This window comes from Ischnura elegans, chromosome 6 (genome assembly GCF_921293095.1).
Source record: "Ischnura elegans chromosome 6, ioIscEleg1.1, whole genome shotgun sequence".
In the NCBI taxonomy this organism is placed as follows: Eukaryota; Metazoa; Arthropoda; class Insecta; order Odonata; family Coenagrionidae; genus Ischnura; species Ischnura elegans.
The window spans coordinates 3,614,667-3,639,939 of record NC_060251.1 but is presented as its reverse complement, the minus strand read 5'-3'; the positions used below and the strand labels follow the sequence as shown (position 1 = coordinate 3,639,939).

The window sequence follows — 25,273 nt, the reverse complement described above, 5'->3', positions numbered from 1 at the left end:
TTATAATTTTTACCATAATTTGTACCTCAATGGCGATTTATTCCACATAATTAAAGTTGCAACGAGGTATTTTAAAAAGTTCTCGACATTTGAACCTAAGAAATTGCAATTAACTTATTTCGTTTATGCATGCACCTGCCACTCCGGAACCGTTCCGCAATAATTGATTGTATAATTTTGATGATGAGGTAAAGTAATAGAATATTGGCGATCATAATTGGATTTAAAGCATTTCACTTTGCACATTTTATTCCATTTATTTGAACTTTGTGGTCATAAGTATGATAATTTGTTGTAGCCTATAATTTCACCATTATCCTTAAGTTAAGCTCCATGTGATGTGTACAATTTTAGTGCGTGAATATTGCCAGCCATTAAGCGAACTTTTTCTTTTCAGGTCCTCGATTGAATTAGGGGTAACGGATCAGTTCTGTGAAACGTTTGGGGTTAAATGGGGCATTGCGGTGAGGTTTCAAGGAAGAGGAACACTGAAGAAATATGGTGAGTGAATATCATTCTTCATGAAAATTATTTGATAGGTCTTTGAATAATCTCATACATAGACCTTCGGATTCTCTTAGTCGCTATTAGTAACTAAATAAAAACTTAATGCTGTGCGGTGTGCAAGAATTAACTTTTTCTGTGATAGTTTTTGTTACGATATTTCATCATACACTATTTTATAATTGCATTTTATGCTACCAATTCTCAGCCGTTAAATGATATGAAACTCCGTGGCTATGAAGGCAACTACATTGAATTAAAGCTGTTATAATTTTCGTAGTTCACGTGAATTTTGAGAGGTTCACTTTAATATTTAAACACGTCACGGTGAGAGCGAACGAATCTCTCAAAGTCTCTTTCATATCCTTTATTTCTGGTTTATTAAATACGAAATCACAGGTCTTACTTTTCCGTTCTAAACATCCACTGTTAAATCATCCGTCGAGGATATTGCTTTCATCAGGCAATCAAGATCAGTTTCTCAAGATATGTTGGATTATAATGGTGTGTTTTCTACTCGAAGTATTGACTAGGCTTTCTATTCTCTCCAATGTCTTCTGAGGAATCCCGCAGTCCTCACTCGAACGATCCATTTCATTTTCATAGAGCCGAATACCCACCAGTTTCTTCACTGATGTCATTGCCTATGATTCATTGCTATAGAGATGCATACTTGAATTGTAAGTTCTGATAAAATGGTTCCAAACTTCATGATAAAATTTCCTGCTTTTATTAGCAAATTGTTGCACAAATTTTTTCTGAAAATTTTGCTTCGCCTGGGGTGTTCTACTGATAATTTCTCTCGTGTTTCTACACCTGATTATTCTGCTTCCGAAATGTTTAAACTGGTCCACATCTTCCAATGTTTTTTTCCCTAGTTTTATGCTATTCTTTTTCTACACACTAATGTTTAATATTCGATATAAATTTAAATTGATTTTGTACTTAGTCGCCCTCCTATACACATCTCATGCAGATATTCAATCCGTCTTTTCACTTTTATTGGTTATCAGTCATAAGTTTGGCCTCTTCCAATGTTTCTTTCCCTAGTTTAATACTATTCCTAACTTCCAATCGTTTGCTACACTCTAATACTTGATGGTGATTTTCAGGTGGCATTGGTCGTTGTTCTACCCACCTTTACCAGACCCTTTTTCAATTTTGTAAATATTTTAAGCGTGTGCTGATTTCTCCTCGTGGATATTCATCCATCTAAACTCCCAAGTTTTTCTTTGATGTAATCGGTGCCTTTATAATTGTAAACTATGAAAATTACGGGAGAAATAACACAGACCGGAGACGGGAGAAATAACACAAATCACTAGACTTTGTCTTGACTAGAATTCTTCATAGCTAGGCCCTATAAAGTATCACACACACTTGTTTTTTTAAATGAGTTGTGGATGATTCACATGTCATTGTTCAGCGTTGTTAATTAACTTCATTCAAAATTTTAAGCATGGAATGCAAATCGACAATACTGCTGCGTCAAATTATTCAAGGAAGAAGACGAAGAAATTCGGTGAGAAACTGGTCGACCTCTTTCAACGTTTGTTTCACTAGTGTAATGCTATTCTTTTGCTACACTCTAATGTTTAACAATCGATAACAATTTAAATTGATTTCTGATTGATTGACGTATCTCATATAGATATTCAATCCATGTCTTCACTTTTATTAGTCAACAGTCAAAAGTTCTCCGTTTTTGTCACTTAAGGTATTCATCGTACGCTCATTAATTTGAGGAGGTTCCCCTAGCGAGCCTCTACTTTTCCATGCACACTATGTTTTCATATTCCTCGACCGCGTTTCCCTGGCCTCCCTGCCCTTATGTCAAATATCGTTCCTTATTCTCATTTAGCATTCCTCAGCTTTAGTATTTTTGTACTTCTCTGGTGCCTTCAATGAGACTCAAGACTTTTTGCGTGATCCATTCTGATGATTTCCCTTCTCTCAAGAACTTCTTCAGCTGCTTCCATTAACCCACTGCTCAAGTTCTTCTGACTCTCTTCCTCTGATTTCTCGGTCACATCCGATGCTATTTTGTTCTCCTCCGCCTCCTGAAATTACACTTGATACCGAGTTTTATTTATTTTCTATTTTCCAAATGTTTTTCATCGCTTTTTTCAGTTTTTAATTTCTTATTATTTTGGGTGAGTTGAGTGAAGCCGGGGAAGTTTTTATTACAGCGCCATTGAGACATAGCCTCGGTCTTTTTAAGCCCAAGGGTAATCGTTGCCATCCACTTTCTATTTGCCGATTCAACGTCAACTGAAACAGCTAGGTCTTAGAATTTCATCAACTTAGAATCTCTCTTCTTGACTAGCAATTTCTTTGTCTATTGTCTTCGGCTGTGATTATTTAATTTTGTTTCGCTACCACTAGCTTGTGTTCTTTGTCAAATTTTCATTTTTGCATTACATTCGTAGAGAATAATTACATTTTCTTCACCTCTTACCTGCTTGAATATTTCCATGATACCTTGATGCACTTACTACACTTTTGCGTTTTTTAGCAATTTTTGTGGGTAGTTTTTATTGTTTTTTGTATTTTTTTTCTACAAAAATTCGGAGATACAGAGGTTATGGGGTAGTGGTTATCTTTCGTTGAGGGAGGAAGTTTCAGAGCTCCATCAGCAAGGGCTACTGATTGCCTTAGAAATCAGCCATAAATTATTCATCCTGTTCGGATTACAGCCTTTAAATATTCATCCGGCTTTCAATGTACTTCAGGTCTTCTTTGCCTCGTCAAAATTCAGTGGATACAATGCTCTGTCGTGGGTCAGGGAACTGACTCACCGACGTGGCCACACAATAGAACACGCACAACCACATAATTACAGTAAAGCCAATGTGTCGAAGTGGGTTCTTAGTTACACGTAACATATTTAAAACAGAGCATCTCCTCCTAACTGGGACACACTTTTCACCCGAAAAGAAACAATATTCATAGGTGAACATTTTATGCTAAAATCAGCCTTTTCCTAAATTTTGAGTCTTAAATGCTCTCGGATATTTCGTTAAAATGCTGGCTATCGTTTCTTCAGTTGAGGAGTAGCGAATTTCAACCTTATAATACTTTACAGCCCCACTAACAAAGTGATAGCGATCATCACTATGCTAATGAAAAAACTTTTAGGGCTAAGTATAATTATTTTTTTTTCTTTTTCTTGACCTTATTTTATATATAATATGGTTTTCCTGGAGTATAGGTCATTTATACAAAAGTTAGCCGCCAACGTTTCGATTTATTTTCTTAAATCATCTTCAGGGCTGTTAGAAAAATTGTGAAACAAAATAAAACACAGAGAATAAGACGAAAATATTTATGCATAAAAAAGGAACAATTGGGTTTTTTTAACACAATATAATTTAAAGAAATATGTATATATAAACATATAAAAGAACAGAATGGAAAATATAAAAAAATTTTTACATACCTCTAAACTTTGAACATAGTAATTATTTATGTTTTGTTTCTAAGGTATTGTCACAACCTAGGTTACCATTAATTTTGATGTATTAATTAGGGCTATGTCACTGCGTCAATTTTCGGGTGGCCCCAACAATTCTCGACGAATGCTGGTCGCTTTGTCAAGGGAATTAGATTAAGTTGGAATTTTTATTCACATATGGCTTCTAGTTTCCACCTTTCTTTGGCAAAGTTGTTTCGGTCGCTTATTGTGTTGTAGCGGTGACTCAAGGTATTCCACAACTGAATTTATTTGTGATGAGTATATGCCCATGTTCCTCTCTACTTCTTTTCCACGAGAAAGTCCAATAATAGAAGTTCTCCGTCTTCCTCCATTGTGAACTTCATGTGGTCGTTCATTCCGTTTAAATAATTTTAAAGAAGAAGTACATCGATATGATTAGTTCTAGCTTTATGCTTCGCATGTTTCTGAGCAGGCTGGTTATCATTGAAGATACAATTCATATTTCCAGTTAATCCAGGTTACCATGGAAGATAATTAGTACACAATTCATCTTTCCAGTTAATTCATGGAGAAGATTAGTTAAGTATATGCTGTGGTACCAGCAGTGATAATGTACATTATATCAATTCTTGTATATTATTTACGATCCAACAGATCATTAGCATTAGATCGTCGTAAAAACGATAAATCAACACCGTATTTTTTTGTAAAATCTTTGACCACTAATCTTGCTTTTTACCTACCCATATTACTCATACCATCACTTTTCATCCGATATACCAATTTTCATTGCACTTGCTTAGTAACTACGAGTACCCAAGTATCATTTGCGTTCAGGGAATTTTACTCTTAGTGAATATCTTGCACCCTATTTCCTCTTTCCTTAGAAGACAGAGCCTGATACAAGAACTCTGGCTCCACAATTATACTATCGAGTTTTCAATTGAATGTACACATCCACGAGCCCCATTCAACTGATGGAGCCGGGTCGGTGAAAAATGGGAACTAATGTCTGCGAGTGGAATGCCCTGAGGAATAGCCTTGGGAGTGTTTTCTTTCGGGCTCCGTGTCGATGTTTTTTGTCTCTTTAAGTTCGTATTTAGACTCACCGATTGTGTACGGCTAATACGTGATTCTATACTGTGCGCGGTGGTGGCGATGAAATTCTGACAGGGTTCGAGTTAATGATCGAAGAAATCATCCTTTTTTTCATTTTTTAAAAGAGATCATAACATCAATGAGTGCATACAGTTGGCTCATGAAAAAGTTAATTCTTTTGGGCTGCGTGGCGAATAATTTCCTCTCTTTAAAATTTCCTCTCTTTAGATAGTATTTGTACTTACTCACTGTTTATGTATAACTAATACGTTGCTCTGTAACGTGCGTGGTAGTTGCGGTGGAGTTCTCATTTTTTAAAGAAATCATTACATCAATACAGTGGATACGGTTGGCTCAGGGGAAGGCTAATACTATTTTTTTAACCGTTATATTTGTTATAACATTAGGTTGAAAGTTAAACACAATCATTTCTAATATAGTTGACCAAAAGGGACCCCTTCAAATTTTTAATCAGACTCACACGTTACTTTTCTCTGAGAAATTTTAACTGTAGAATAGGTTCTTATTTATTTTAACCATAACATTTATTCTATTACATAATTTTTAGGAGTCATTCGATGTCCCTACAACTTTATGTTGAAGTTAAGCCGTTGATCCAAGTAATTTCTCTCGTGCATGTGGCCGAAATGCATTCTACAAGTCGTAGACAAGCGCCCAGAGTACCCATTACAAGCACCGTCAGTTGCTTTTTGTCATAATTTCCCATGATTTTATGGAAGCGGTTTAGGTCTGGTGAATGAGCCGACATGATTAATATTATTAAGCCGACATTGGCTCATGATATTACTCTTACGTTTCTGGTAACGATATCAGGAGGTGAGACCATGAATTTTCCAAATGGAAATATTTTGCCATGACTACTAAAAGTTAGTGAAATAAAGAAGCCATAAATTTATGTTTATCGATACTCGTCCGATTATTTAGGGTGAAATAATTCATACACTAATTTATCTCCACCTGATCTTTAGATGTGTTTGTGGTTCGCACACCCACTGTAAGGAATGCGTTCGTATTTTTAACCACGTAACTTCCCAGATTTTTTCGTGAATTTCGTGATTTTAAATTTGATTTCTATGATTTTCGATGGAATTAAAATCATTTCTCGTACTATAGGATAATAAAAACTGTTTCAACTAAGAATACATCTGGTTATTTATTGCGTGTTGTCGATACTATGCGTAGGAATTTTACTCAATCGAGAATTGACAGAAATTGGTCGCATAGACACGACGATACAACTATGGCCATTCCCTTGCTGATTTCCTCTCATGAATGACTTTGTTCATACACAAATGAAATGAATGTGTTAAAACACATATATTCATTATTGTGTAAAATTTGCTTATTTAAAAAATCCAGTGATAACTTTTTCTTGGGTCAACTGTATCTACTGTGTTGATGTTAAAAATTTCTCTTTTACATAATGTAATAAAAGTATATTTCCTACGGATTCGAAATATCAAGGAGGAATTTTATATTTTCACCTATCTGATAATCTGCAAGCCATAGATATTCTTTAAACGTCTCGAACACATAAGCTTAACTCTTGAGGAAATATCCAAATCATTTTCTGTCACTTTCTGTCCCTCTGTCATAATAGTCATTCATCGTCAGTTATAGGTAGCTTGCCCCTCCAAATGATTTTTCTTCCACTGGCCCACAGCATGCACAACTTATTATTAATTATTTGCCCTTGACAAGCTTTCTTCAAGTGGACCTCTCCTCATCTTATGGCAATGCATGTATTGCCGCATGTCTCCATAGTGCATCTTAAGTTGACAGCATAAGCCAATGTCTTAAATTTGGTCACATCCTGCCTCTTTTGCTGTCCCAGTCTCCGATGCCAGTGTGCCTCAGCATTAGGATTTATTTTTCCTGTTAATCTCGAATATTAGTACTGGTGGTGATAAGGCTGACTTGTGGATTCTCATGCTTATATGCTTATGCATATTCCTTAGTCACAACCTCCATCTGATAATAACATCGATGTCTTTGGACATAGCTACCAAATCGCCAGTAATAGCATCATCCACCATTACGGAATATTGGGCATCCTTTATTTTCACTGAATGCATAAAAAACCCTTAGCGTCCTGCATTGCTAACTGACATCAAGTTAGCTGTTGCTTCTGGGGCATACACGACATCGGATATGGGCGATTTTAGAGGGCTGGTTGGAAATTTCATGGGGACGATGGTGCTGCCAGCAGCCTTGATAACTTCGTTGTTAACATTCAGAAAAAGTTGGCCTATGCTTCAAGAATTATTTTATCGTTAATTAAATGAGGTCTATATAAGAAGATAAAAACATTGAGACACTCAATGATTGTCCTCATGGTACTTATAGCACTCGAATACAAACTTATTACTATTAAGTAATTTTCTTAACCGTACTGAATTTACATACACTCCATTTGCTCATTTTTTAACCATAGGCATTTTTATTCGCTGCGATGGTCCACAGAGGCGCGTTCTCACGGTTCTGTACTTCACTGGATTGCTACCGGTCACTATCAGATATAACATGTTATTCATTAGTTCTTCAATTTTTAACTACTTAATTACTATTATCAATGGGCATGATAAACGGTATGTAATGATCACTTGGAGTTGATGAATATCCGTCAAGAATTATCGATATGACCCAATATTCGAAACAATGGTGTCGATGTCTTTTATCTGATGAACAAGATCCATTGCTTTCGACTAATAATCGTCCATCGATCGGGATACTTCCAATTTGCACTGTCTCGGATATCGCCATCTGCCTCAACTGCTGTCCTCAATACAAACCCGCGTATAAAAGATCGCGTTTCGTAATTTGGTGAAGAACACAGATTCTAACTGTATGCAAACGGTTGTACGAGCTAGTCATTATTTCCATTGATTGGCAACTCATTACCGTCGTTGTCGGTTTTGGGAACCATTGCTTTCTATAAGTTCTTTTTCTCCACATAATTTAAATCTCCTGTCCTTGTAATGCCTTTGCACACCTTTCAGTTTTGGAGTACTCGCCAAGATAAAATTTGTTTCAACACAGTCTTCCATTTTAATCTTTCATTCGCACATACGCCACGGACAGTCAAACTCTCCAGCGAGATTATCTCCAATACGATGATATATATGAAAAGTAATTTACAGCTTCACTAGTTATGTTGCCTGGACCTGTAATCAGTAGGGATTACAAATGTCAGTCGTGAGCCGTATGCCTCGTTACCAAGAAAATTTTTATAATTTTTTTTGCTTTCTCAATATTCTGATAACCGTAATGCAGCAGCCCTGTTATACCTGGAGGTGACACATTAATTTAGCCATTGAACTGAACATTTTAATGGCCTTTTTGTTGCCTATCTACAAATTTTGCCTAAAATAACAATTGCCTTTCTATATATTAATGCTCTCTAGCGTATCCTTTAATTAACCTAACTAAACATAGTTAATCCCTAACTTCATCCTCAGATCCCTTTATTTTACATTAATAGTAATTTAGACTTATCCTAATTTATAATTAAAGGTATATCTCCTGATTGATTCTAGCAATGGCAAGGTCATTGGGTCGAGCCAAAGATCTTTCTTTCAGTTTCAGAGCTCCATCACCAAGATAAACAGATTTACTGAGGAATTTTCATTAAATAATAACCCCTGATTTCAATGGCCTTGCCTGTGTCCCTGTGACCATTTATATGGCTCCTAGATTATGGCAAATAAGAGCTTTACTGAGTGGTATAAAAATGGACCAGACTTTGGTACATAAAATTGGTCGGTAAAAAGATCCACTTCTTGATAAAGGTGGTATAGTAAAGCGTTGAACAAAACATCCTTTTCCAAGAACAAAAATGAACTTTTGTTGAGCCAAATACCACCAAGCAGCACATATTGAAGGTGGATTTACTGATCACAAGGTAATGCAAAATATTGAAAACTTAACTTAGCAAGGTCCTCACCTACATAGTATACTACACCACTTGCGTTATCCGAAACCATAAAACCACCTACGTAATTACGCCGCTTATTGGAGCTATAAGTGTTTTTATTTTTTGTGTATTATTGTTTTTTGTTTTTTTTTCGAGTAATGAAAAAGCCTTTATAAATGCTTCTGTTAAATCATTTTTCAACTGTACTTTATCTAGCTTGGTTGTCTATGATTTTCCTAAAGAGTCTTTGAGTGGTACCTGTCGTGCCAATGTCCACCTTGATGAGATTCCTCCCGTCTTTTCTGAAGTGCTGTACGTGATAGGTGCTTATGTCAGGAATCCTCATGATGCAACCAAGTATTGAATTGCAGACTTTCTATATTACAATTCAGTTTTGCCTTTCAAAAACAAAAAATCCTTTTCGAGCATACTCGTAAACATTTTAACGAATTTCGGCATTCAAAACGGCAAAAAAATCACACATAGCAGTATGACTTTCACTTTCAACCAACGTATGACCCACTTATCGTTAACAAAAATCTAGACATTTCCCGCAAACGATTTTTGGACACAACGGACTGCCGGAAAAGGAGCTTCAAAAATTGTTGCGCACGGCGCCCATCTCGAAAAGATCGTTTTCATTAAGGATTCAATACTCGATTTTAGTTCAAATCATCGCAGCACGTGCGAATTCCAAATTTTTTCCAAATATCCCACCATACCACATTCTTCGCATGCAGTCGTAGGTAAGGGGCTTCCAGATCGTAATAGTAGAAGCCTGGGCCCTCAACGCATTCGCTAATATTCAATGAATACAATTCAAGGGCAACTACTCCGCAGCAGATTAGCGAGCAGACAGAATGACCCGGACAAAAGAGAGAACACACAACCACGTATTGCTGCCGTCTTAGAAGACGAAGTAGTTTCTTGGTTACACATGAAATATTTTCAACGCAACAAATCAGAACCTCCTTTCTATTTTCTCTGAATTTATTTAAGATATAAATTAATAGAAACCGAGAACTACGATAGTGACACTCTAGCTCCATAATGATGCATGGTGAGCGTGAAGTAAACTACGGCTTTACAAACTTCCATTTTCCGATATCATGTCTACATCACCTCATTTTTCCTGCTCTCATTTGGATTAAATAGACTACTCGGTGGCCTTTATAATGCATTAGTCCACTGCCCCAAAAACTCGATTACGTCATATGAAGAGTAAGGAATCCATCAATAACATTAACTTTTGCAACAACTCTTCCTGTGTAGCCTTACATTTGTTGTGGTTGCCATGGAGATTTTACCCGCGGCGTCATTGGATGTAGAAAACCATCTCATAAGTAGTAACAACTCTTGACGAATGAGTTTCTTTGTAGATTTCTGCAGTTAGACTTATAATTTGTGACGCTTTATATATTTATCTATCTAGTTATAGTTTCCAATAAAATTTAGGCACCCGCGAGCCTCCCTTAACTGATGCGGTCGTGTCGATTATAACTAGGATGGTTGGCACATGAGGTAACTTTCATCCCTCACCCGTGGGCCACCCGGAGCCGACGATGACTGACGCGGGGGCGATGAGGATAGCGAGACAGTAGTCAGTCGCGAAAGCACTTGCGAATTGTAATGCACTGAGGGTTCTCAAGTTATTAACCCTTCATAACCCAATGTTGCTTCTAAGTAACTTCATAAATGTGTAAAATCTCAGATCTAATTAGGAAATATCTAAACTAAATATTATTTTGTGGTGTAAAATTTAATGACGACATATTTACCTGCCGGGATAGTTATCATTGAATATAAAATTTTCAAGTTTTCACAATGAAAAATCTTGAAATTTGATTTCTCCCAGAAACAGGTCTGAGCTATAGAGAGTTAATACACAGGTTGGGCCGTGGGAGTGTTTTCTTGGCGAGGTCATTCCTCAAAATATATATTCATATTTGGACTAAATGTTCACATAATGAGTAGATGTGGCTCCGTTGTGAAGGTGTCATTCGCGTGCATTTGTTTAGGTTAAGTTTCGGGCATATTAGACACAAGTAACTAAATGAGGAATGGATAGCGATTTTTCTAAACGGCTGAAATTAATAAAATAATGACTATATATACGTCAACACATTTATTTCTATCCAGATTCATTCACTGACAGGAAATAAACGAGGGAAGAGTCAGAAGTTGTATCTTCCTGTCCGTTATCTTACTTAATTACTGTCCAATATAAATTTTCAGTTAACATTTCTCACGAAGTAATCGGAAACACTCGTACTTCAAACATTTTGATAACCTTAAAGGAGTAAGAAAAATAATTTTAATTCGATTGATTACAACGGGGAACAATTGTTTACTTAATTTTTTTAATCCGAATTTTGAGCTATTTTAGTGTGAAATAAACATGCTGATTTCTAAACTGTATTTAGTTTTCTTCCAACTTCAAAGTTTTTCATTATTTCTTGCGGAAGTGAGACAGCACTCAGCTTGATTGAGGGTCGCTCACAGGAGACATCATTGCCCTCCAATTGGGTGACCTTATGCGACTGTTGCCGGATGACTGATGCCGTAGGAGGCCAGCGTCCGGTGTACAGTTGTGTAGCTATTTAAGAGGTATTATATTGAGACGCAGTCACGTAGTCCGGAATTTTCTCAGTATGCGGATGGCATACACTGATATATTATTGTTAATTCACGTGTATCGGTAAACCATACCTTTTAAACATTATTCCAGTATTCTACCGATTAAGGTAGGTTTCCATTGAGTACTTAAGAATCATTCTGGGCGCTTCCCCTTCCATCAAGTACTGCTCTTCAATTCACAATAAGGCCTACTCCCTTTCATTCTATCTAATTATTATATCCTTTTCCTTCCTTTCCCTCGTATACCTAACATTCTTCTATCTAACATTATCTTCAACATCCCATCCCCCCTAAGTACTCCCTCCATCTATACCTTCTGTCTCCTCCGTATCTCATCTAAAAGCTGCCTCTCCTCACCAACCATATCCAGCACTCCGTCGTTCCTTTTCCTCTCCGTCCACTTCACCTTCTCCATTTTTCTCCACACCCACATCTCGAATGCCTCCAATCTTCTCTCGTCTTCTTTCCTCAGGGTCCACGTTGCCGCACAGTAGAGAGCTACACTTCAATCAAACTCTTAACTAACCTTTTCTTTAAACTCTTACATAACGATCCTCTCAGAAGCTCCTGCCTGTTCAGAATTGCCTCCGTTGCTAATGCAATTCCCTTCCTTATGTCCTTATAATGTATCCGTTTTCCTCTAAAATTTTACCTAAATTGTTGAATTGCTCTACCTGTTCAAGTTTTCCCCCGCCCTCCTTCATCGTTAGTCTCATATTCCATGCTCTAGATGCTTTACAAAACAGCATAAACTTGCTCTTCAAGTAATTATTGTAAACATTAATAGACCCGCTATACATTTCGTTTAAATCTTGTAAAAATTAATTTCATCGTTGGTTTTTGGCAATAGTCATGCAGTGTAATTATCACAAAAAGTGGAGGATCAGATTGGTACTCCTGTGCTTGATACTGCCGTTGGTTGAAATTTATTTTCTTTTTATGGTCGCAGCAGTTAATTTTTTAATTTGTATCCATATGAAGTGAAAAATTTCCTATTTTGAATTTACTTATTTCAAATAGAAAATTCCTCTCAAACGCGTTTAAGTAATGCACTGGTCGGGCAAGCCTGTTTTGCCTATTTTAGGGTGAAAATAAATGATCAAGATAAATCATGTGCCCCTCGGAAAATGAAAAAGCAGAATGTCAAGAGTTTACGGACCTTGAGGAAGGGAGGAAGTTACTTTACATTTTGGTATACCCATGATTTGGAGAGCATCCTAGTTAATCACCGTCTATCACCCATCTTCAGTGCTTCATCTATCGTTGCTGAAATCCCTGTGCCATTTTTCAAAGAATCTCATTTCATATTTGCACATTAATCTCATTTCATATTTGCAAATGAAGGGATGCGAATCTGTCGAAGATCGAAGTGACGCTAATGAAGAATGTATTTAAATTGAAGATGATGGCACACATTATTGAATAACATAGTACATAAGCTATATATGATCCAATTAATTACACATTTTTATTACTGACGACAACTATCCGTAGGTGGTTAAAATTAAACATACCATACGTCTAAGATGGTGTCGTAAAACATGAAAGTTGGTTGCGAGAGGAATAAGCTTCTAACGAATTATTCTTGCATTTCATTAAATAGAATTTCATATCCTTTCACTTAGATTGATTCAAATAGATATATTTTTTTTAAATTATTAAAATTATTTGTTGTGAATCCACTATTTTTTAATGTGTGCATATGGTTAACGCTGTTCTCCACTCATTTCTCCTGTCGGCTAATCTCTTCAAACTAATGCATTTCTTGTCTTACATATCCTCCTTTACCTATTCCGTCTATTTTAATCGAAGTCCTCTATTTACGTTCTACGCCAGTTACTTGTTCCTAGACAATTGTCTTCATCAGGCCATCATGTCTCAAGATGAGCATGGTCTTCCGCTTATAAAGGTTTTCGTGAGACTTCTCTTCTTAGGTCTTCCCCATTAACTATTCGGTCAGTCCATTCTCATCTTTCTTCTGTAGCACCACATTTCGAAGGCATCTATCCTTGATTTCTCCGCTGCTGTCATTGTCCATGCTCGCCTTTCGCAGAGCATCAGTGGGAAGAGATTTTCCTTATTGACCTTCAGATTAAACTTTTTTTTTAAATTTAAAATTAAATTTTTCAATCACTAGGATAATGGTTGGGAAACACCAAGTAGAAGATTTTATGTTGCATAGCAGTTGATTAACAATCGATTTCTTTGCTATTAATAATAGAATATTCGTTTTTGGATTATTTCTTAACATAAATGAAAACATAGTTATTGATGTTAACGAACGTGAATTTTTGGCTGCTTCGTGACACGTGGCAAGCGCTGAGAACTAAAACAATTATTTCGACTTTTCAGTATTGCCCGTTCATTTATCATATCTTCATTGCTGATATGCGCAGTGCACGAAGTTTCACATCTTTGAAGTGCTCATATTTTCTCTCTCCATCTACATTCACTTTTAGAATCGAAAAAGTATGTATCATGCATTCTAGTTTTTCACGACTTTCCACGATGAATTTTGAATTCCACGTTGGTCTTTGCATTTTATTGTCTCATGGAAAATGGATTTAAAGCCCTTTTGACTTATTTATTCGGAATGCGATGGCCTATATTCGTCATGAGTGACCTAATTCCCTCTCCCCGAACGAAAATTCTAATCGAAGGATCCCAGTGTTCATCTTTTTCGCTTCATTAACGAGGGCTCGAACGATCTTCAAAACAATTAAGAAATGAATGTTTTAGAAGAAAGACATCCGTGGGTCTTGATATAGTCCTTCCGTAAACATTCTTACAGCATTACCCTAATCTCTCAGCCTTACTCGATTGATATATTTCTAGTCGTAGATAATTGTATTATTATTATTCGTCGCGATTATTCCTGAATGTGTTTTCTTAAGAAAATTCCTGTAGGTCCCGCGAAAGGGGATAGATATATTAAATATTGTAACGCGAAGGTGACAATATGGCATTGGTGTCGATTGTGATGCAAACATAATTTATGGCTATTGCAGTATCTTCACATTTTATCTCTTTGCATCAACTGTTTTCATCGTCGGTTTTTTCGAATGTTAAATTCATTTTGCGGCCTTGCTATTGACTTCGGCCGTTTGAAAGCGAGGGGGATGTTCGATAATTATCAATATATGGCGTACATATCGCTTTTATAATGATATTCACAGACAATTTATCCGTATATTTTTAATTTACGTATGCAACAAGGGTTCATAAAGCCTAAGGCCTTTATTGTATGATTTACAAAGTGTGACTTAATCAATGACACGTTGTATAATTTAAGACGTAATGGACATCGTAGTACATTTTCTCGATAAACCTTAGACTGGAACTTTAAATTCATCTCTTAGTGGATTGAAATTTTAGAACATTTTATTCTCATTAGATCAGCACATGTTGCATGTAGTGGGATATATATTTTGGATGCGTATTTTGACTACTAAGTGCTTATGCAATGAATAAAGGGTGTAATTTTTTGCCTTAATCTATTATCTGAAGGAAATATTTATTAAAGTACATCGAATAATCATCTTTAACACGCACGCGGCTCAAAGCAACTTGGAATGTTAACCAAGCCGAGTAATCAATAACATGGTAACCATAACATGGTAATCAATTTTCAATGAACTACACATTTTTTTGACATTTATTCTAATTATCAATTATTGTGTTTGGTAACTGTTTTACTGATCATAAATGAGAAGACCAATGTATGGGAATGACATTTTTGTAAATTTTGTATTTTCACATGACCTTTGTTTGCCAATGGCCTTTACTTTAAAACTATTTTCGCTAAATGGAATAGAACCTTATCCAATCAAAGATTGACCTAATTTCAATTTATAAATAGATAAATAGTGTGTAAAATGTACAACTACATATATTAAATGACATATTTTGGTAATTACTCTATACTTACAGGAGTAATCTAATTTATCATAGCCTGTAGATTTTACTTTCAACGTATCTATTACGTCGGGACAACTAACGTAACTTTTGTTAGCCTAAGCAAGTGTCTTTTGTTATCCTTAGTGTCCTTTGCAACAGTTTAGAAGGCTTTCATGTTATGCGGACCTTTAATTTAATTTTCATGGGTTATTTCGGACTCGCATACTAATGTGAATTCTCTTATTTTTTTACAGAATGACAGTGAACGGAAAAAAGTTTCTTTTGAGCAACGAAGAGTGAAATCACCAAATGAAGAAATTCGAATCATCGGCAGCAAAGAAAATACAAGAAGAGGCTTCAATGGGGGAAGTGATAGGCTCTTCATCGCTAGGAGTTTATAGCTGATGATTGATATTTTTGTGCAATGTCCCGTTGTTGAATGTATCCGTCTATTACACATGAATTCACATTTACACACAAATAACACGTGGTATGAAACAAGGTACAATGGCACATGAGATCTCCATCGATGGTGACGTCATTCGATTATAACAAATGCAAAGAGTAAAAATAGACTCGAAGGGTGAAAAATAAATGCATGGTGAAATGGTTGCAATCAATGAGAGGTTATAATAACTGGTACCAGATGGAGTGAATAAGAAAAATTCACAAAGGCCATGGCCCATAAACAAGGCTAAAAAAATGGTAAAAATATCGCTAAATATATGGTTCCCAAATGAATAATAAAATAAAAGGCCCTATAAACCTTTAGTATGAGTTCCATGGAAGGGTAGACGAAAGATAGTCCTATACCCTTCCCTTGCCCTTAATGATGGGTAGAGGAAAGGTACACGGATGGTAAGGGAAGGAGTTCCAAGGTAGGGTAGACGAAGGATTTTTCTATCCTTCCCTTACCCTTAATGGTGGGTAGAGGAAGGGTACACGGATGGTAAGGAAAGGAGTTCCAAGGAAGGGTAGACGAAGGATTTTTCTACTGATCCCTTACCCTTAATCGTGGGTAGGGCGTAGGTTGTGCAAGGGTAACTACCCACCATGAAGGCTAGTACCCTTCTTTTACCCACCATGTTGGAGTTCATTTTTATCAGGGAGTGTAAGATACCTATCAATTTATTAATATCAAGCAGTTTAATATATGAATCGGTATGTATTTCAATTTGGAATTCTATTTTTAGAGCACTGTATTAAATAAATCAAGCCGTTTCGGAGATAGAAAAGTTTGAAAAAGGCATCACGAATCTTTAGTGGCAGGTACATGTGAAGGTATGTAGATATTTGTGTTTGGATTTGTTAACTGTCGAGCGGACGCGCCTGATATTTTTACAAGACCGGGCGCGTGGCGTACTTTGTCCGCGATAGATCCATTTATATGATAACTCTCGATTATTGTTAAAATTTATCATTAATTGTAGAAATTAGTTCATTTAAGCTTGTTCATTTATAGCTGATATTGATAGAAAGGGTACACTGGTGGTAGAGGTGGTACACGCTCGGTCGCGCGGCGTAATTTATACGCCACCGAATTCGGGTCCCTCTTGCGATTCTAAAAACATTTTTCAACAATAATTTTTACTTTAAAAAATCACGCTGCAGATAGTGAAAATTACATTGTATGAATACACGAGACCATTCAAGAAAAGCGATGAACGATGTACACGGCCGGTCGTGCGGCGTACTTACAATTAGAGGGCGCCACGGGTGTCGGTTCCTCTTGCCGATCTGAAACATAAATTAGCTACAATACTTCGTCGAGCTTTGATAAAGCGCACTATAGACCGTCAAAGTACATTTTAATAATGGACGAGGCCATTCTAACCCAGAATTTACGTACAATGTTGAAATCCTTGATATTGGCGTACTTAATACGGGTTATAGCGCGCTCGCTCGAGAGTGAAATTCATAGCTTTAGATTCGAAGATATGACGATTACTTAGTCAATTTAATTTTTACAAGTCTGTTCAGCACTTGAAATGACAATAAAAAATTATTTAAATATTTAATTAAAAAATCTAACCTGGCACTGCGCAAATAGCTGAAAATCGATTCTGAATTTAGTTAGCTTTGGATCATTCTTGCCAGGTTCAGCCTATTCGAAATGCAATTGAAATCATAAAATAGATTGGAAATTTTATCTAGTACTAGGCAAAACGGTCAAAGTGCCTAAAACGGAATATCGAAAAAAACTTCCCCGAAACGCAATGGAAAAGCCTTTCAGCAATGTGCTAGACCCGACGCGTCGGGCGGAAATCGGAAAAAGCAGGACAAAATTACAAAATGGCTTTTGTTTTAGTTATTAACTTGAAACTTTGCAGTTATACTCTAAAATAATTGAAATTTATAGATGTGTACTTTATTTCACATAGATCCCATCCGTTACTGAGATACAGAGGCTCAAACGTGAACAAATTTTCTTAAAATCGCCCATCTTCAATTTTCTCTGAAAACCTTCCAAAGTAAGTAGATGGTGTTAGCGCGTGGCTTCTATTGGGTTGGCACTCCAGAGGAATTATTGAAATCAACTCATTTAGTGAAGGTATTTATTATCAATCACACACCGTGCGTCGCACACATGGCCTGCGGCCTTTACACATGAGTACTTTCCGCCGACTGCCCGCTGCCTTTTCCACACGTGGCCTGCGGCTTCCCGGAAGGTGCTGATGGCAGCATCACTCCCACGCACTCTCTATGCATGGGGATCAGAATAGCATTACCATCCGGTTTCACGTCTCTGCGAACTCAAGATGTTCCGCTTACAATGGTGAAGTTATGGGTGGATTCTTGCGGAATAAAAAAACACATAATCTGTTGGCATAGGATTGTTTCTTTAATTTTCCGTAATCTTAAAGAGTATCATCGATAAATGGTTACCGTGCAGTTACAAAATGGCGGACACTGTTTTTCGACAAAGTTTTACATTTAGGTAGACTTTCAAATGGGTTTTCGGCAAAGTAACGCGGAGTAGCTTATATGAGAGCATTTTCTTACGATTTATTGAGGTGCTTATGCAGTTATCTTTGAAATAAGTTTGCGTCGCCGGAAATGACATCGATTTTCGATCGCACGGCAGGGTTTGTCTCCGCGCGTCGGGAGTTGGATTAGCCGTGTTTAGATGGGTTTTAACGCTCAGCATTCACCGTTATTATGTTTTGCTTCAAGACGCCGATTCTCAAATGGTCTATGGTGAAGACGTTGTAGGTTTTTCAGCCGAGGAAAGTGCACGTTTCATTGAAGTTCATTTCGTTTTCTTTGGATACGATCGAAGACCATGCTTCTATTAAAAGCGTTCAAGTCTCGAAAAAGTGAGTTGTTTTCCTGAGACTCATGCAAAAAGACCTACCAGAAAGACACCAGCTGAGACTCTTATACCTTCTTTACTCTCCGTTCCCTGACCCCCAGGATTCTGCTGCGAAAACGGTCTACTATTCCATTAACCCCCCCCCCACCCCCCCCCCCCCGAAAATATTTTCTGGCTGCGGCCTTGCATTCCTTGAATTATACCTTTACACAACTTATGAAATTGTATGATACCTTCATATGTATACCTAATGGGGCTCGCGAATTGACGCAAGAGACTTCGGACCGCAATTTTATCACATGAAGTAATACATTTTATATCTACCTCGACTGTGCCGCTTCGAAGTGCACTAGTGCGAGTGTTACGTATCTTGAGAAAAATCGTTCTTGGGACGGTCATCTCATTGCACTGGCATTCAAATCCCATCCGATTATTGTATTCAATTTCACTTGAAAACAATCATTTGAAATTTTTGATGTTTTCTGAAGACCGTTTTACATGGTGCAAGTACTTGCACTATCCGATTTGTGTACGAAGGCTCAGTCAAAATTGCACTGTGAATTGCTGGAACGCCTGCGAGAATGCATAGACGTGAGATTACAAAAAAGACTACTTTCAAATTTCGTTTCCTGCATTGGCGCAATTCTACGCAATGATGAGTAATTAATACCTTTATTGCCTAGGTAATTTCGTGCTCCTCTAAAACGGCATTACTAGGTAAAATTTATGAAAGAGCATCGAAATCGGCGTTCCAAAAATGTACAAATGCGCAGTAAATCACGGAAGAAATGTTGCCTCACCTCACGCACGGAACGAATGCCTGGCAGGATGACGTGCATAAAGCGTCATATCTCGGGGGTCCGAATATATTTAAAAGGGAATTTCAAATTTTTTAGTAATTGTAATAGAGTTACAATGCCAACAAATTATTTGTATTAGTTATGCATAAATCCATTTCAATGCATCATTATGAATGTTTATCAATGTAAGTGTTATGCATATATTAATTTCCAAATTTTATTCTGATTTTCGATGACTATTTTCAATCGTAATTTGTACAATAAGCGTAAATAAATAGTATTATTCGCCTTCGTGATGGTCATTGTACAAGTTACGCTCATAATATTGCCTCGCGAGTACATTTTGAACGACATAGGTGTGGTATATTTAGGCATGGCGTGTCTCCAAGAGCATCTGGCGGTCCAGAATCTCCTGTGTCCATTCGCGAGCACAATACTGTGACCCGTGAAGTTGAACGCCCGAATTGACGTATTGGCAGTGGATACTGTTCGGTACCTCTTCTGCATGGAGATGACTTTGACCGTCATTTTGCAACGATTTCTGCTAATTGTATTGGTTTAAATAATCACCTAACAAAAAATGAGACACCATTAACGCTCATAAACACATTGGAGTTTCTCTATCGTTGTGTATTAGTCAAAGCTACGCATTTTGACGATCGCAACAAAGTTTGATCATCACCTTGAGCAAAGTCGCCATAATTCCACTAGTGAACTCGTATATTACAACATAAATTACAATGTGATTGATAAGGTCAAACGTGATGAAACATTATCCACGGATTACGTTGCACGTCGTATACCATACTGTGATAACGGATCTGCATATATGTTTATCTAAACGAAAGACCTGATTTAAGGACATTGAATCTACACTTTTCGCTTTCAATTTCTCGTGTTTGCGAGTGTATTCTTGAAGTCGAGTGAAGGTTCGGAATCACGAGAATACGCTGTGAATGCATTGAAACTCTGTTAAGGCCGTTTTACACGGTTCACGGAATTGCGCAATTTGACGTACGTGCGAAGGCGCAATCAAAATTGAGTCTTGTAAAGCGGTGAATTGCTGGAACACATTCGAGAAAGACTTAGTTTGACCTCTCAGTGAAAGGGTGAAAGGTAAAACATACTGATTTGGCCTTGAAATGGTAAGAAAGGGGCAAGCAAGTCAAGTAATTAATATTTCCGAAGGTTTCTTAATTACCGAAAATATATTTATGATTACTATTTAGATATTCTAACTTTCAATGAGCACGAAGAAATGTGTTAATTATTTACTGATACCTGTAATGCATTAAGCATTATTTAAACATTTTCTTAGGGAAATGTTACAAACGACTGGAATAAATATCGTAACGAATTAAACGTAATAATTTGGCGCACATCAGTATTTCTATTTCTCGTATGATGAGACGCGTATAAATCTGTAGTATAATATATATCCCAAGAAAATGCTTAGGAATGATGAATGCGCGTATTAGTGTGTCTAAAATACTAATAAATACTAATATATAGAACAATATGCATTCATCGTGAGAGGGGCACTGATACCTGTACTGCACTAAGCATTGTTTAAACATTTTCTCATGGGAATGTTAGAAACGACTGGAATAAATATCATAACGAATTAAACGTAATAATTTGGCGCACATCAGTATTTTTATTTCTCCATTTTTCTTTCTTTTCAGGCACAGAGGGCCTGACAGGCAAACGATCTTGTCTTGAGATTAAAAACAAGATATAATAATGACTTTACGAAATTCTCTTTATTTTTGTATCAAAGTTATTAATATTGGATTAAATGGATTTCTTTCTGGGGGGCACAAGCAAGGCCGTATCCAGGATTTTGTTCTGGGGGGGGGGGGCTCAAGAATACTTCGTAATACAAAACGAACGCAATGATAACGGGACCGCATTAAATATCTTGCATTTTTTTTGAGGGTCCCCCACCCCCCTTAGATCCGCTATGATAACGGCATTCAAAATTTGTCTAGTTTTTAAGCATCTGGGGAGGTGGGGCTCGTGCACTCCCCTAAATCCGACTATGAATGCATGAAATAAATTTTAACAGGTTCAATTATCGGTTCATGCATTCGCACAGGTTGGGTGAACACACGTTGTATATTCGTGTTCATTTACGCGTTCATTTTAGACATTAACTCGCACGGGTTTATGTACTACGTTAACAGGCCTTTAGATGACACCATTTGCAAGGACACTTGATGATCTAGAAACTAATAACTACTCTTTAAGAATTAGTTCTAATTCTTCTTACCTGGAATTATTCACATATATTTCACACCTCGAATTTCCATTTTCAAACAGAATAAATTCTATTTTCCGTACTAATTGAGGGTAACTTGGAAGCACACGAGTATCTGAACTACTCCTTGGTGATCAAGTAGCACAAACTGTGGTGCGACTTCAAAATTTTTTAAAGTTACAATAGTTTGCGATACAATGCGATTTGAATGGGGTAGTTCAAGTTTAAATAAGTTTTTTAAAGCAATAATTTAACCCATAATTTCTTCGCAACTGTGAATGAAGTCAGCGCAAATGATCCCAATAGTCGGTCAAGTTTTATATTTCCGGCATTTAACGCGTTTCATCACGTCTGGTTTCCTTTCAAACTCTCGTATCAAATTATAGACTACATGATTATTGCCAACATTCCTTCAGGAGTTCTTACGTTATAATTATTACATAGCTGGATTGCTCAAAACAATTACTTTCATATCGAGAATCTTTTCGCCGCTGGCAGAAAACAAGATGACGTAGTTCAATTTTCCGACGCTAGTGGCGTTGTGTCCCGCCACATTCAAATTCTTCCCGAAAATAGTTCTCATTACGTATGTATCTTTTGTATTTTTAAATACAAATGCGCGAAAGGAAGCCAAAAGACAATTTTTAAGGCCTGATATGGGCGATTAATTGTTTTAGTCTGTATATATTTTTTCCAGTCGGCACGTCGTGATACACATGGCGGGAAAACGAAAAAAACACGGCATAATACAGGGTTCCATTTACGTTAGAGAGATAGGAAATATGATGGGACCCAGAAAAAAACTCGCAATTTGCGGGAAAACGTATAATTCCGATAACGTAAGTAAAGGGTTCTAATGTAGATTAATTTAGGACATGGTAGTGTCATTTCGGGGAGATGGTGTAAAATCAGATTATTTAAGAGCAGTTCATATTGGATATTTACTAGAACTTGACATCCAAATTATCGTTGGGTTTCATTATGGGCATATGAGTCTATCAATACACCGGTATCATATTATCATTAGGGGAAATAACAAATGACTAATTTGGAAAATATTCTTACTCATAAACTAATGTAGGCATCACATATTTTACATGAAAAAATGTGGGTACTCAGGATAATGATTTTCTTCAGGATCAAGAGCTAACACATATCAATCCTAGGTAGACCCGTCAGTAAATTCAATGCCTAACACATAGAACTCACAATAAGGGCACAGAGTTGACATGAGACTATCTGAGAACAAGATATGTTTTTGGATATAAAATACATTTTTTACATATATAAATAAAGACAAGCTCGGAATAACTCACATAGCAAACAATAGTGTGAGAATATTCTCAACTCAAGGTTATCATAGTGATAACACAACTCATGAAAATATTGGGTTATCTGCAGATGAAATGGTGCCAACGTTCCTAGAGGCAGTTGGGTTGCCCAAAAAACAGCCTAAAATACTTTAAACTAATATTGTTGTCACTTCATCTTGATTCTTTTTTCCGCTGACTTGATGAGTAGGAGGCAGCAACCATTCCAATCTTTCTCCTAAGACTGCTCGCAAATGGGATTTTGGATTCATTAGGAGTATCAGTAAATGCCAACATTACAGCCATCAATGGTCCAGCCCACCAGCTCCACTAATCTCCTTCAGATTGGGTTGAAAGAAGCAACAACAGAAAGAAAAAATACAGCTTCCACTGGAGTATATAGACATCTTAAAAATTCTTGGCAGTCTTCAAGATCTCTTCAGCAGTGGGGAGAATATGATTCTGCACACAACTAGAGAGTATCCAAAAGAAAACGATATAAAAAAAATACATGATAGTTCTTGGATGGATATATAGTAAAACCTAATAAGAGGTTAACTTAACTCACCAAAATTGGGTGAACCTTTTTACTTACCAGAAAACTAATTACCATTCAAAAAACAGCCCTTCATGATGAATCATAGAATGCTCGGCTATTTAAGCCAAGTTTCTTCCTCAGTGACACGATGAGTAGGACGAAGCAATGATTCCAATCTTTCGCCCAAGCCTACTAGGAAATTGGATTTTGGATTTGCTCAGGAACACAAAAAATGCCAAAATTACAGACAGCAGAGGGTCGATTACACCGAATCAGCTACTTCCCTTTCGATTGCACCGAATGAAGGAATGATGAAAAAATAAATTCAGCTGCTACTGGAGGGGAGACAGCCTCAACAATTCTGGAAGGGGGTGGTCCTTCAGAAGTGAGGAGGATAAGAATCTGCATACACCTGCAGAGTATCTAAAATGACATGAGAGAGAAATGAAAAAAGGATATTAGTATGACAGTATCGTTAAAAACTTTATAGAGGAATGGTATACCAAAATTGATAGAGCTATATTACTGGCCTGAAAACTATTTCCTATTCAATCATCGATTCATTCAATAATGTAGTTATTTCTATCAGAAACATTCTGTACCTGCTTTTCTATTTGTGCATTTTAGACACGTGTATTCCATTTATATGTGAGGTTTGCATGGCATTTCGCCATATCAGTCTCGGCTTTCAGACGTTCCTCCACGTTGAGTTGTACATAGGGGACAACAGTATCTCCAGCCATCCTGCTGGCGCCTTGGGGTCAGAGGTACCAAAATATCTAAACCAGCATGAAGGGAACATGAACACGCCACGGAGGAAAAGCAGTTCCGCCGTCTCGGAACACGTGTAGTCAGAACCCTGCCACACTGCGGATTTCAGCAAGCTTAAATCCTGCGTAATGAAAGCTGTTACTATCATAGGCTAATCCCAGAAGCTATAAAGATAACTAAGCATCCTGAGAACTGCAACAGAGAAGACGGCTACACATTAGCCAACACATGGAAAAGGATCTTCAGTATCATTGACCAATCAGAGCCCACCTGAGATCCAACCAATCAGAAGCGACCTAATATCCCTAAAGTTCCTATGTAAGATGGTAAAATTTATGCATCACAACTTCCGACCTCAAGACGAGAGCAGGATGACTGGAAAAACTGTCTTGAACAACACAATGCGGAGGAATTCCCAAAAACTGTGATTCATATGTATTACATTTTTTCAAAAGGGAATGATGAACCATTGAATTACCTGTTCCATGAAAGCTGTTACCAGGAATCAAGTCCCAGTAGCAGTATCATGTAAGTAGTAATTTTGCTATAGCTAGTACATCATGTTTACCTTTAAATAGAAAAATAATTTTGGATTCAACTATTTCAAAACAGTTAACCAGATATTCTGTGTCTCATTGCACAACGCATACATGTTTAGTCTGATGTACTACAAGGAAATGAACAGGCGACAGGGAAGAACAGCAACGTAATTTATTATGATGACAAAAAGTATTAGTGTAAGTCGTGACGTCACAGGGACCTAGTTTCTATACGA

The 25,273-nt window shown here is 36.9% G+C and overlaps 1 long non-coding RNA gene across 4 annotated transcripts in view; it reads left to right on the top strand.

Moving 5' to 3' along the window:
• LOC124160156 overlaps nucleotides 1-25,273 on the top strand; it is an 83,497-nt gene that overhangs the window by 5,264 nt on the left and 52,960 nt on the right. For 2 of the 4 annotated variants that reach the window (XR_006865102.1, XR_006865100.1), the window contains exons 4-5: nucleotides 398-501; nucleotides 15,761-16,277. The exons of the other annotated variants lie outside the window; for them this stretch is intronic. This is a non-coding gene — a long non-coding RNA (uncharacterized LOC124160156). Of the gene's footprint in view, nucleotides 1-397; nucleotides 502-15,760; nucleotides 16,278-25,273 lie in introns of those variants that run through there. 4 annotated transcript variants of the gene reach the window in all.